Raw genomic sequence first — 15,341 nt, forward strand, 5'->3', positions numbered from 1 at the left:
AAGGGTTGTTGTTCGAGTATCCTGGCACTACTGGATATATACCTAGAGGATTTTTGTCCCTAGGTCTGGGAGCGCCACATGCATAACATACATCCTTCCACTCCAGGTTCTGAGAACCGCACCTAAAACACGTCCATCCTTCTGGACCATTTGCCGTTCTGTCTCCATACCCCAGGGGGTCTACCAACATTCTCTGTCCTTTTTCCTGGATTTTCATTATAGCAATCATAATAAAACATTTTCTTACATTCTGTTTCCATGCATCCCCCTCGCGTTACTTCCTCTGACACCTTCTTCCATGCTTCGGCTTTCTCAGTCAACCCTTTATCTTTCAGCCATCCACGCTTTGTGTCACAACATTCATTCCATTTGTCTGCATCTAACCGTCCATGGGATTCTAGACCACATGCTTTCATTAATTTTTTTATTCCCTGTGTCGCCTTTTTACCTTCTCTTTCTGCTACTACCTGTTTGGCGGTTTGTCCTTTGGGGTGTTCATCTTTAAAGAGGGTAACCAAGTTTCCCATCTTGTGACTGTAAGTGGTGGCCTTAGGCACACCCGTATTTTGTTACAGATTTTAGCTACTGACAGATGAATTCTATTCTCATCTATTTTAGACAGTTTCTAGTTTCGGTACTTACTTTCTACTCTGGCCAGAGAATCTTCCTTTTACAGTCCTTCTTATTTACTTTAAACACCACTCAAGGAGATATCCTCCACACCATAACAGTAAAACGGCTAGTATCCCTAGTCCAAATAATAGGGCGAGTGTCAAATCCAAGTGTTGATTCATCATGCCGGATTATTGGACTGCACAAAATTTTCGATTTTCGGGCTAAAATTTAGCCTATCATAATCCCCGTAGTCACCTGAAGCATGTACACATGTTTCTGGTAATTTGCCGGATTATCTGAATTTTTTATTTTTTTTTATTATTATTATTTTTTTTTAAATTTCCTTATTCTAAAATGCATTTGTGACACAAAACTGGGTTTCTACAACATTCATACAAATACTGCCATAGAGATCAGGCACTTTATCCTGAGGGTAGGATTTATTTTAAACTTGACCAGATTTTTACACTAAAAATACCCTCATGTGGCCCCTCTATTCCTCAGGAGTACTACCGGGAAGGTGACCTACCAGACAGGAAGATGCAGAGCAGAGTTTGTAAGAATTAAGTCTTCTTACCTTGCTGCAGCAGTGGTCTGCACGTTCCTTCGTTTGGGAGGTCGCCACTCTAGTCCCGGGAGATCCCCTGTGTGGGGTGCCGTCCTTCTGGTCAAGTCCCTGTTCGGGCGCCAATTTCTGTGATCGCAATGGGGTCACTTTACGCCTTGATCAGGTTCAAATCAGGTGGGGGGGGTGCGAGCTCGGAGAAGTAAAGACACACTGAGACCAAGTTCTCAAAGTAATACTTCCAATTTATTGAACTACAACGTTCATACTTATAGCATCAGACGAACAAAGAACATTCCATAACATATGAGTCATCTGTATATTCTAGCCTTTCGGCTTCCTTTCCCATAAAAGCTCATTGGTGGAGCACCAGGTATTCCTTTATGTTTCCTTTATGCTTGGGGGGTTGGTCAAGTGATTGACCACCATCTGTTTGCAATTTCAAGGGACGGCAGAGCATCTGCAAACTATTTCTTCTCTTAACCTTTCTAAAATACCCATTATTCTGTATAGTCATAAGAGCATTAACCATTTATCTCTCACAGTGGCGAAGGGGATTTTTCTGTTAATACCAGTTTTACTGGCTAAATTGTGCGGCCACTAGTCATCCACGTGGGCGTGGTTTAGGCCGCCTGTGGCTTCCGCACTGGGTGTTGTGACCCTTCTGTTTGGCCAGCTTAGAGTGGTGTGTGTATATGGATATTGAGTCTGCACTGGCACATAACTCTTATTTACCAAATCTAAAATATAATTTTGCATTCTTTTATTCCTAGTTATTGTTATTTACTTTTTCAGTAAAAGAGATGCTGAACCAAGAACTGTATGATAAGATGAACAGCCTGGGGGGGGGGGGGGGGGGGGTGAAGAGGCCATAGTATCCTGCTGATAGGTCACATGCGGCTGAGACACGACCATCAGTAAAGACGTTTACTGCATGACATAAGATAGGCTCATAGTGTAGCCACGTTCATTTACATACATATTTGTGCACTTGTATTTTTAGCTCTTGGCACCGGAATGAGGCAGCCACCACCAGTCCATCCTATGGATATTTGTTTAAATGCAAATACGCAAAGAAAACGCGTTCCCTGCGCCAAGTAAAGTAACATCTGGATGTATTAACAGACTGCGGCTCTGCATCTCACCACAAGCCACACTTCCCCGGACTTCGCCTGCTCCTCTAACCCGGCTGTTTCCTCTCAAACCCATTCTCTTCCTCCCCCACATACGCGCCCCTCCCCCCTTTCCTCACGAGCTGGCCGTGCCCTCCCCTCCCCTTCAGGTTCAGTCGCTCCGCTCGGTGACAACGTGCAGGATGTACACACTGATGTCTTGTTGACTTTTATACTATGAGACATTTCCTCGAAGACACTCGCGTTCCAGCCATTTGTTGCACGGCGCAGCCTCGGATATAGTAAAAAGCTCCGCAGCTACTGGCAATAAGAAGAAGCAGATGCAACGAGTAGTTGGCAGCCCGGCGCTGAGGACTCCGCAAAACGCATGTAAGTATAGACTGGCCACTATTTACACGGCTGCTGTGCTGCATTGTACTCTACGTGGGAGCTCGTTGACTAGCGCCTCACTGCTGCTTTGCTGGGTTTGGATGAATTGCTGGTTCCCCGTGCTCCGGGTGTGTGATCTAGTCACGTGTGTATGTCCCCTGCACAATGGATGGGGTGTAACGCCAGTATTCACACATGCGGTATGCTCTATGGGCTGTTTCCACCAGTCACTATACATATGATGGAGATCTAGGATTGCCCCACATGTAGTAGACGGGGGTTTCATGTTTGGACTATTAGCTGTAGTGTACTGATAATAACACCTATATACAGTATGTGATTTATAATATAGTGGGAACTATATGCTGCCAACAGCACATGGCCGTTTAGGAATACGGGGCAGACACTGAACATTTTTCTGTACAGAAAGGTAGCAAAAACTTCTGAAAAGGGAGTGTCTTAAAAAGCTCCCCCCCCCCCTTTTTTTTTTTATATTTCTGAAATTGTTGTAGATGTTGGAAATAGTGGGAGAGCTTGAGTGAGTAATCTTTGCTTTCCAACTAAAGGGGTTCTATGTTGATGGCCTATCCTCCATGTTTGTTCGTTGAATGGGATGAGCAACAGTACCAGCCACTGCCGCCCGTAAGGACAAGCCAATGGGGGGGATTAATCAACCATAAGGCTGTATTCACACAGAGTTTTTTTGCAGGAGGAAAATTCCTCCTGCAAAAACTGCTCCAGACGTTTTTTGCACAGTGGTTTGACAAAAACTCGTCAAAACGCTCGTCGAGTAGTTTTTTTTCCTCTTTCTGACTGATTGAAATGGGGTTTTGGAGGTGGAAACCGCCTCAAGATGGGTCATGACGCTTCTTTTTACCGCGACAAAGTTTTTTTTACTCGCGGTAAAAAAAAACTCGTCCAACTCCCATTGAAATCAATGGGAGGCATTTTTGGGCGGTTTTTGACGAGTTTTGCGGCGCGGTTTCCACGTCAAAAACTCGTTTAAAAAACTCTGTGTGAACAGGGCTGAAAACTGGCATAGAAAAAGTCGTAAAGGGCTTCGAAAGTTGCGATTTGCAGCCTTTTTCCACGACTCACGACACTCTTGTGAAAAGGGCGGGGCCACAGTGGCTTGACAAATATATTTTAGTTTAGGCCAGAAAACCGTCAAATTATAGTGGAAATCTACGCAATCTCCTAGCTGGCATAGGTTCCACTCTGTGGGACGTAGCAAGGTAGCGGCTTACTACCTCTCCCACATCAAAACCACCCCCCTTTGGACAAGTGAAGTGTGTGTGTGTATATATATATATAACTCACCTTACCACTCTCTGTGTCCCTCAGCATGGCGCAGCTCGTACAACGTACTGACGCCGGGCAGCGTTAGGATGTTGTTTGTGGCGCAGAACTCCGGACTGCTGCTTGGCATCAGGACCTTGTATGAGCAGCTGAGGGGAGGAGCGATGGGTACACTTATTTTATATTCTATGGGAATGGATGGCACGGCACACGGTCTGTCAGAGTAGTCATGAACCGTGCCCACCTGAGCTCCTTCTCAACACCAGAAGTTGTGGTGTACCAGTCTGGATTGCTCCAAGCTCTGCCTTTATTTATCTACTTTCAGTAACACATTAACCAATCAGATTATGACAACCATAGGAAACATGCGTTTATACTTCTATACATAGTAATACCCTGCTTCCTTACAAAATACATCTGGTATATATATTCTTAGAATGTCTCATGACGTCCCCTACATGTCCTACATGTGAAAGGGGTGTGGCTTTCCTAAAGGGGTGGGGCCACAGCGGCTTGCCAAATTTATTGTAAAGAAAACTGGCATAAATTATAGTAGATTTTACTCTGGGGGCGTAAGTAGAGGCCTAACACCCCTCAATTGAATAATTAAAAAACATACTCACCTTATTACGACTTTTCTCCTCTCCGTGTCCCCTTAGCATGACGCGGCTCATACAATGTACTGATACCGGGTAATATGCAAAGTATTAATATTACTTAAAGAGAATTTCATCTTAAATTATTATTATATACCAGGTGTACACCACCAATTAAATCATGTTTAAAGTGACAGTAAAAAGGGAATTGCAAAAGATGACTGTACTTTATGTGTTATTAAATATTTTAGATCGATAAAATTAATTCTTGACACCGGGTAAAGACGTTTTTGTGACACAGCACTCAGGACTGGCCAAAAGATTCAACACATTTATTAATATTTGCCTCTTAATAAACCTGTCACATATTACTCCAGCTTTCTTTATATTCAGACTGACGTATAAAATGCCGTATTCAGATGAACGTGGGGAAATTCGGACGTGAAAAACTTAAATTTTTCACGTCCGCGGACGCTTCACATGGTTCTTTGAAACAACGGCCATGTGAACGGCCCCATTGAAATACATGCATCCGTGTGACGGCCGTTGTTTTCATGTATTCAAAGTTTGTCTTAATAAGGCCTTAATGAATTCCTCCGAATGTGTCTGGTATACAAATATAGGGGATGCACCTTAATGTATACGTTTCAGTGATCCCCTTTAAAACAGATCTGTCAGGTCTTGTATTGCACCCTATCTAAGGACAGAATAGCCTAAGGGGGCAGATGCTGAGCTCAGGGATATATATATATATATATATATATATATATATATATATATATACATATACATACATACATACATACATACACACAATACCGTTCAAAAGTTTAGGGTTACTTAGAAATTTCCTCATTTTTGAAAGAAAAGCACCGTTTTTTTCAATGAAGATAACATTAAATTACTCAGAAATACACTCTATACATTGTTAATGTGGTAAATGGCTATTCTAGCTGCAAACATCTGGTTTTAATGCAATATCTACATAGGTGTATAGAGGCCCATTTCCAGCAACCATCACTCCAGTGTTCTAATGGTACATTGTGTTTGCTAACTGTGTTAGAAGGTGTGATCGCAATGGGGTCACTTTACGCCTTGATCATCTATGCAGGTTCAAATCAGGTGGGGGGGGGGGGGGGTGCGAGCTCGGAGAAGTAAAGACACACTGAGACCAAGTTCTCAAAGTAATACTTCTCATTTATTGAACTACAGTGCTCATACTTATAGCATCAGACGAACAAAGAACATTCCATAACATATGAGTCATCTGTATGTTCAAGCCTTACATCTTCCTTTCCCATAAAAGCTCATTGGTGGAGCACCAGGTATTCCCTTAGGTTTCCTTTATGCTTAGGGGGGTGGTCAAGCGATTGACCTCCATCTGTTTGCAATTTCAAGGGACGGCAGAGCATCTGCAAACTATTTCTTCTCTTAACCTTTCTAAAATACCCATTATTCTGTATAGTCATAAGAGCATTAACCATTTATCTCTCACAAAGGCTAATGGATGATTAGAAAACACTTGAAAACCCTTGTGCAATTATGTTAGCACCGCTGTAAACAGTTTTGCTGTTTAGAGGAGCTATAAAACTGACCTTCCTTTGAGCTAGTTGAGAATCTGGAGCATTACATTTGTGGGTTCAATTAAACTCTCAAAATGGCTAGAAAAAGAGAGCTTTCATGTGAAACTCGACAGTCTATTCTTGTTCTTAGAAATGAAGGCTATTCCATGCGAGAAATTGCCAAGAAACTGAAGATTTCCTACAACGGTGTGTACTACTCCCTTCTGAGGACAGCACAAACAGGCTCTAACCAGAGTAGAAAGAGAAGTGGGAGGCCCCGCTGCACAACTGAGCAACAAGACAAGTACATTAGAGTCTCTAGTTTGAGAAATAGACGCCTCACAGGTCCTCAACTGGTAGCTTCATTAAATAGTACCCGCAAAACGCCAGTGTCAATGTCTACAGTGAAGAGGCGACTCCGGGATGCTAGCCTTCAGGGCAGAGTGGCAAAGAAAAAGCCATATCTGAGACAGGCTAATAAAAGGAAAAGATTAATATGGGCAAAAGCACACAGACATTGGACAGAGGAAGATTGGAAAAAAGTGTTATGGACAGACGAATTGAAGTTTGAGGTGTTTGGATCACACAGAAGAACATTTGTGAGACGCAGAACAACTGAGAAGATGCTGGAAGAGTGCCTGACGCCATCTGTCAAGCATGGTGGAGGTAATATGATGATCTGGGGTTGCTTTGGTGCTGGTAAAGTGGGAGATTTGTACAAGGTAAAAGGGATTTTGAATAAGGAAGGCTATCACTCCATTTTGCAACGCCATGCCATACCCTGTGGACAGCGCTTGATTGGAGCCAATTTCATCCTACAACAAGACAATGACCCAAAGCACAGATCCAAATTATGCAAGAACTATTTAGGGAAGAAGCAGGCAGCCGGTATTCTATCTGTAATGGAGTGGCCAGCGTAGTCACCAGATCTCAACCCCATAGAGCTGTTGTGGGAGCAGCTTGACCGTATGGTACGCAAGAAGTGCCCATCAAGCCAATCCAACTTGTGGGAGGGCCTTCTGGTAGCATGGGGTGAAATTTCTCCCAATTTACCTCAGCAAATTAACAGCTAGAATGCCAAAGGTCTGCAATACTGTAATTGCGGAAAATGGAGCATTCTTTGACGAAAGCAACGTTTGAAGGAGAAAATTATTATTTCAAATAAAAATTATTATTTCTAACCTTGTCAATGTCTTGACTATATTTTCTAGTCATTTTGCAACTCATTTGATAAATATAAGTGTGAGTTTTCATGGAAAACACAAAATTGTCTTGGTGACCCCAAACTTTTGAACGGCAGTGTGTATATGTATGTATATATATATATATATATATATATATATGTGTGTGTGTCTTCTATCATTTGACTTGTATTTTCCGGTCAAAAGCTGTTTAAATGCTACCAGGACTCACATAGAGAGAGCCTGTGGGTCCGGCTTACTGAATCAAATCCTAGAAAACGATGTATCCCTGAGCTCAGCATCTGCCCCTCTAACCTACACTGCGCTCAGATAAGGTAAAATACGAGAGCTGACAGATCGGCTTTAAAGGGAATGTGTTGCCAGAAAAACATGTTTTTTTTTTTAATTAAACATTTAGTGTGTAGGTGATTAAACATTGTTCAAATTTTTTTTATTTTTTTCACGAGTCAGGAAATATTATAAATTAATTCTAATTTATAATATTTCCCATTGCTGGTCACTAGATGGAGCTATTCCCAAAATTGCAGCATTGCAAAATTGGGTAAAAAGTCCTCGCTCTAGTGAGCTCTCAGCATCCCCCCCTCCTTTATCCTGGCTAGTGCCGGGATAAACGAGGGGTTTGAACGGTCTAACCTCCGACACTGTGTGTCGCCATTTTTTGAGCTAACACACAGTGTAGTAGGTTTACATACAGTAGTAAACGTACACGAACATACATAGAAATCTCTTACCTGCTCCTGCCGCCGCGGCTCCCTCCGGCCCGTCCGCTCCGTCTGCTGCCGCTGGTCCAAGTGCACAAGTCCGGAAGCCGCGACCGGAAGTAGTAATCTGTTAGTGGATGGAACGGGCCCCGTTCGCAGTCCCTATGGGACTGTGGCTGCCGTATTCCATGTCTGTATGTGTCGTTAATCGACACATACAGAAATGGAAAAAAAAATGGCAGCCCCCATAGGGAAGAAAAAGTGTAAAAATAAGAAAAAGTAAAACACAAACACACAAATAAATATAAACGTTTTTAATAAAGCACTAACATCTTTAACATATTTAAAAAAAAATTGTGATGACACTGTTCCTTTAAGACAAAAATTGGCCCAATTGCTGAGAGCGGAATATTTGTTATAGTTTTAAGTTTCTCTGTACCAAAAAAATCCACTAATAAAGTACATCACAATGCAAGTGAATAGGGTTTAACAAAACCCCATACACATACTTCTGAAAAAATGCATGCAGGTTTCCAAATCGTCTCATGCCATATTGCAGATTTTTTTTAAGACAACTAGGAAGGATAAAAAGTATGAAAATCAGCTCACCGCCTTTCCTTGCTGCAGGTGTAATCTCACAATCGAGCTTGGTGCACGTAGAAAGAACGCTGAGTCGGTTCTCATAGGAGCAAAGACAAAACACTTCTGGAGGGAATTTATTAACTTCTCTACGTCCGTTTTCTGATGTAGAAATGTTGCAAAAGTTACAAGTTGTGAGGCAAATTTCGACTTTTAGCCATTTTACGTCACCGTCGCCACTTTTGAAAAAAGGGGCATGGCTCAATCAAAGGGACGGGGCCACCAGTGGAGCGACAGATTTACTATAATTTACAGCAGAAAGTTGCGTAAAAAATAGAAGTCTACGCTAGCTCTTAGCCGGACCCCGTACATTCCCCCCCCCCCCATCCACGCCACCTTTCCCATCGGACAATAAAAAATAAACAAAATGTACACACTGCTCCGCTTCTCCCAGCAGGCAGCGGTTCATACAATGTCCTGACTGCGGGCAGCGTTAGGACTTTGTATGTGAAGCAGTACTCGGGACGATGAGTGCTGTTTCGCATATAAGGCCCTGATGTTGCTCGGTGTCAGTACCTTGTATGTGCCTCGGCCTGCTGTGAGAGCCTGAGGGGAGAAGTGGTGAGATGACTTTTTGTTATTTGTTTTAAATGTGGATTGGACACAAATCTAGCCGAAAGATGGGACACACATAAATGTGTTGCGTTCTACGCCAGCGAACTGTTTATTAAGATTGGCGTATGAAATCTTCCCCGTTCTCCAGGATCCAAGGTTAAAAACCGTTCATACTTTATTTAACCCATTTACGACCACAAACAGAGATCACGCTGCTCAGTGAATCTAGCTTGGGTGTAAGACAGAGAGGTGTATGATGCGGATTGGCCAGCGTCATACACCTCTTTGTAATACGCCCACTTGGTTGAAAGTTAAAAAACGCCCAGTTGGGCATTAAGAACCTCATTTGCATAAATGTTCTAAAGGTCAAACTTGGTTAAAAAAAGATCGTTTTTAAAATAAAAACACATTACTAGTAACTACATTCCAGCGCCGATAAACTGATGTAGGAGAGAGGGCATTTTTAATCTGGTGACAGAGCCTCTTTAAGACCTTTTCAGGCCCGATCATTAAAGGGGTTGTGCTACAAAATACATGTATCCCCTGTGTGATCGCTGGGGGTCTGACCACTGGGACCCCCAGCGATAAGGAGATCAGTGGCCCGAAAGTCCCCCATGAGATGCTTGGGACTCCTGGGTTTTGTGTCCGGCTTGTGTGTCCGGGAGCGCTAAAAGAATGAATGGAGCGCCAGTCACGCATGTGCACAAGCGCGGCCGGCACTCCATTAATTTCTTCAGAGCTGCCACACACACAAGCCGGACATCGAACGTGGAAGTCCCAAGCTGCTCATTGAGCACTTAAAGGGGACTTTCGGTTCCCCGTTCTCCTCATCTCTGGGGCTCCCAGCAGTCGGACCCCCAGCGATCACACATGTATCCCCTATCCTGTGGATAGGGGATACATGTGTTTTGTAGCACAACCATTTTGCATACGGTTTTTTCATTCTGCTTAAATAAAAAACGACAGACAAAAATCCAGTGTGAAGGAGATCTAGAAAGGCTATGGACACCTTTTTCAGTAATTTTTTTTATTATGATTATTATTATTATTGCATTGTATGGCCATGTTCACATGTCGTGTATTCGACTCGTATTTTGGCGCATTGTACATGCTGAAATACGCGTTAAACGCTTGATTAAGGTTCCCATTGACATCAATGGGAAAGCGCGCCGTTGGTACATACAAAATGCTTTTTACGAGTACTTATTTAACCCTTTAGTGACCGGCCCATAGTCTTTTTACGTCGGTCACTAACGGGCCTTATTCCGATGCCATAGACTTTTTACGTCGCGTCATCGGAATAAGTAAACAGAGCAGGGAGCTGTCAAATCTCCCTGCTCTCAGCTGCCAGAGGTAGCTGAGGGCTGGGAGCGTCACTGCTCGATATTAGTATCGAACTCACCCGTTTAACCCCTCAGATGCGGTGCTCAATAGCAAGCAACGCATCTGAGTTGTTTTGGAGAGAGGGAGGGAGCTCCCTCTCATCCCACCGACACCCGGCGATAAGATCGCCGAGTGTCTGTGTCTCCAATGGCAGCCGGGGGCCTAATAAAGGCCCCCAGGTCTGCCTGTAATGAATACCTGCTAGATCATGCCAGAGGCATAACCTAGCAGATGCCTGTCCGTTTTAAACGGACAGGCAGTAATATACTGCAATACAAAAGTATTGCAGTGTATTATAATACCGATCGGAGGATTGCATAGTGAAGTCCCCTAGTGGGACTAATAAAAAAGTTGAATAAAGTTAATAAAAAAAAAATGAAAAACCCACTTTTTCCCCTTACAAACTGCTTTACTATTAAAAAAAAAAAACAAAGTTAAAAAGTTACACATATTTGGTATCGCTGCGTCCGTAACGACCACGACTATGAAGACATTACATTATTTAACCCGCACGGTGAACGCCGTAAAAAATAAAAATCGACTGAAAAATTGCTGTTGCATCTACTCCGAAATGGTACCAATAAAAACTACAAGTCTTCACGCAAAAAAAAATCCCTCATACAACCACATCGGCGAAAAAATAAAAACGTTACGGCTCTTCAAATATGGAGACACAAAAACAAATAATTTTGAAAAAAAAGTGTTTTTACTGTGTAAAAGTAGTAAAACATACAAAAACTATACAAATTTGGTATCGTTGCAATCGTAACAACCCGCTGAATAAAGTTGTTATGTTATTTATACCACATGGTAAACGGCGTAGATTTAGGACGCAAAAAAGAGTGGCGAGACTTCAGATTTTTTTTCTATCCCCCCCCCCAAAAAAAAGTTAATAAAAGTTAATCAATAAATAATATGTACCTCAAAATGGTGCTATTAAAAAATACAACTTGTCTCGCAAAAAACAAGACCTTATACAGCTATGTCGACGCAAAAATAAAAAGGTTATAGCTCTTGGAATGCGACGATGGAAAAACTTAAAAAATAGCCTGGTTATTAAGGGGTTAAATTATGTGGTGCATAGAAAAAGGAGTCATGTCAATTCTTGCTCCCATAGTCAATAGGAGGCCTAATTAGGTGGCAGAAAACGCCAAAAAGTGCATAAAAAAAACGCCCGTATTTTTTGTTTATTTCACACGTTTACATGCCGGTTTGTGGTTTTGTTTTTTTAAAACGCTGTGTGAACATGACCTATCTATTTTAATAAAACATATTTGCAATTGGTTTCAATAAAAACTACAGGATCATACACTGCTCAACATCAGTGTCTGTCAACACAAGGGAGAGAGGAAGGGGAAAGCAGAACAGTAATGAAGCTGTGCTGATACATGAGTTAGTGAAGATAGCAGCATCCTGTACTCACAGAGCTAGCATCCAGCATGTATTACTGGGAGCAAAGGTCGCATTAAATCCTGAAGGGTACGGACACGAGGGCGTCCGTAACGGCTGAAATTACGGGGATGTTTCAGCCTGAAAACATCCCCGTAATTTCAGCCGTAACGGCATGTGCAGGCGCTTGAACGTCACGTCAATTACGGACGTAATTGGCGCTGCTATTCATTGGAGTCAATGAATAACGGCTCCAATTACGGCCAAAGAAGTGACAGGTCACTTCTTTGAAGCGGGCGTCTATTTACGCGCCGTCATTTGACAGCGGCGCGTAAATATACGCCTCGTGTGAACAGACAAACGTATGCCCATTGCTTTCAATGGGCAGATGTTTGTCAGCGCTATTGAGGCGCTATTTTCGGACGTAATTCGGGGCAAAAACGCCCGAATTACGTCCGTAATTAGTGCGTGTGAACATACCCGAACAGGTGTCATTGATGCCTTAAAGGTTCCTGAACACCTTGAAATCAGTCGCATGCGTATTCTTGCGCATGAGACTGGGTTCACTTTGAGCAGGAGGACGGCACTGGCGGCACAGTACTCGTGTACATGCATTTTAGTTTGATTGCGCATTTTTGTGTTTTGGGGAGGCACTGTATAGTACTGCCTATATTTACCATGCCCCCCTGAACCACAGACTTGCGCAATCCAAATAAAATTGATGTCTGGGGTCGATAGGCCAGGCACATAACTTTTGTCAAGTTCCACTGTTTGGGTATGTGCACACGTAGTGTTTTCAGGCTGTAAACGTCCCGAAAAACGTCTGCCCATTGTTTTCGATGGGAAATACGGCATTTTTTTTACTCGGCCGTTTTTCAAAACGGCCCCGTAAAAAAACGCCCCCGAAAAAAGCGCATGTCATTTTTTGAGCAGTTTTTGGAGCAGTTTTTCATTGACTATAGAAAAACAGCTCCAAAAACATCCGTAAAAAACGATTTTTCCCTTGAAAATAGCTCCGTATTTTCAGAAGTTTTTTAATTTTGAGTGTGCACATACGTTTTCAGTTCCACTATTTTTTGCTTTGACTTGGTCTATTCGCATGGTCCTCTGCCCTAGTCCCGAGTGACCGTTTTATGTTTAGTGTGCAATATTAAAAAGTTTCAGTATTACCTAAACTCGTTGTTTATGCATAAAAGCATTGGAATAAGTTCTAGATCTTTTTCCCTGCATAAATAGCTCATTTTTAACCCTTAAACCAAATCTATTGGTGTCGCTGTAGAAGAGGGTTATGAGTGCTTATAGTCTAAGCAGGAGTTGTAACTAACAGCACCTGAACTTAGAGCGACCTTCTGAATACAGCTGGGGTCAGAAAAAACGTCGACCCCAACTGATTAACTCTTTGTTTGCTGCGTTCCGTGGCATGATCAAAGGGGGCTCCCAGGAGAAACTTGTTGATGGGATCGGAGACTGGGGGAATCCTCTGCAGTCAGCCCTGGAGACCTAGAAAGGAACCATGGCGTGCTCTGTTCAATATGCATGCTGTTAGGGCACACTATGTACTGCCCTAACAGCAGCCTTTGTCATAGTGGCACAGTGTAATGTATCCGCATACAAGAGTATGCTAACACATTATAAGTAAAAAAGTAAAGTTTTCCCATCCTGGGATAAAAAAAAAAAGCAACAATAAAATAAAGTCCCAAAAGAGAGTAATTATACAGCATAAAATACATTTTATTGCCCATACGTTTCATAAAAACAAAAAAAAAACTACATATATTAGGTATCTACACGACCATAATAACCTGAAAAATTAATTCAATAGGTTATTTAGTGTGAAACAATGCTTAAAATCCATTTTTCCTATATTCACACCGCAAAAATTAACTATGCATCAAAATTTTTCTACCTCCAAACCACGCAGAAAAAAAAAAACTATTTCTCCCGCATAAATCAATGCCTCATACAGTCATGTTAACGAAAAAAATAAAAGTTATAGCAGCTGAGAGACAAAAACAAAAAAAAATTAGCTGCTCATGAAGGCCTTTTCAGGCCGGGTCATTAAGGGGTTATCGGGGTTGTGAATATTTTAATTTACAACCATTGCAAAAGAAAAAAAAATTAACAAAAAAAGGCAGTACTCCATCCCCCAAACCCCCCCCCCCCCCTGGCATTTCAGCACTGACGCTCCAGCAGGATTCCCGGAGGTTGTTTACATGCACGTAGCATGTGACCGCTGCAGAGGGCTGCCGGAGTGTCAGCACTGATTTGCCGGGGTAAAGGAAAGGTAAGTACTACTTCCTTTGATTTGTTTATTTCATTTCCAGCCATTACAAAAAAAAAAATCACAACCCGGATAATCCCTACGTAATACTAATTTGAATTACTGCAAATTGCATACTTCTCCTTGGCTAAAAATACTCCACAAAAATGCTAGGAGAAGTACTTTTACTATGCAGGAAATTATGTAGTGCGACCTCTGACTGGGAGGGGTACACAAAAAAGAAGACGGAGGTTCATACACACTAGGTCATACACTTCTCTGTACAACGCCCAGTTCGTAAAAAGTAAAAACACGCTCAGTTGGGCATTAAGAAACTAATTAGCATAAATCTAAAATTGCTCAGAAATGATTGTTTTTCAAAATAAAAACCACTGCTGTTATCTACATTCCAGCGCCGATCAGATTATGTAGGAGATAGGGCATTTATAATCTGGGGACAGACGCTTTAAAGAGGTTCTGTCATGAGTTTCATAATTCCCTATGTCCTAGCCAATCTAAAAGGCGCTGTCACACTGATAATGCTAGTGAAAATTGTGTCCCAAAAAGTTTAATTTTAAAGCTATGAGCTTTTTTCTAAGTATGTAAATGAGCTTATACTAGACAAGTGGGTGTCAAACTCAGCGACTCTCCTGAGGTGGAGCTACCTCACAGCCTCTGATGCTGTCCAATCAGCACAAAGCTGCTTCACACAGTGTGAGAGACTGTGGCTGGAGGGCAGGATCACCAGATGTGGACCACCTAGAACAGCGGTTCTGGAGGCATATGAAATCTTTCATACGCCACCAGTTCTAGCTGTGAAATGCCAGGAGGTATCACCTGTTGAAAACAGTTGGGAATGGAAGCTGTATACTATATGATCACACTGTGTTGCTGGGCAGGAAAGGAGGAGAAGCTGTATGCTGATTGGACAGCGTCATTCAGAAAACATTGCACTGCCCAGAGTGAAAAAAAAAAAAAGCGTCACCTCCTATTATTTGGCAAGTATAGCCAAATTACCATATTTATAACATAACTGCGCAAATAAGATTAAGAGTCTGAAACGCCAGTCTTAA

At 42.2% G+C, this 15,341-nt stretch overlaps 1 protein-coding gene across 1 annotated transcript in view; it reads left to right on the forward strand.

Moving 5' to 3' along the window:
- The first annotated feature begins 2,471 nt into the window (after positions 1-2,471).
- Positions 2,472-15,341, forward strand: part of C3H15orf39 (chromosome 3 C15orf39 homolog) — a 47,808-nt gene continuing 34,938 nt past the window's right edge. Inside the window, exon 1 of the mRNA XM_075857861.1 lies at positions 2,472-2,682. The gene's annotated coding sequence lies outside the window, so the exon portion shown is untranslated. The remainder of the gene's footprint in view (positions 2,683-15,341) is intronic.

The sequence above is a fragment of the Rhinoderma darwinii genome, chromosome 3 (assembly GCF_050947455.1).
Source record: "Rhinoderma darwinii isolate aRhiDar2 chromosome 3, aRhiDar2.hap1, whole genome shotgun sequence".
Lineage (NCBI taxonomy): Eukaryota > Metazoa > Chordata > Amphibia > Anura > Rhinodermatidae > Rhinoderma > Rhinoderma darwinii.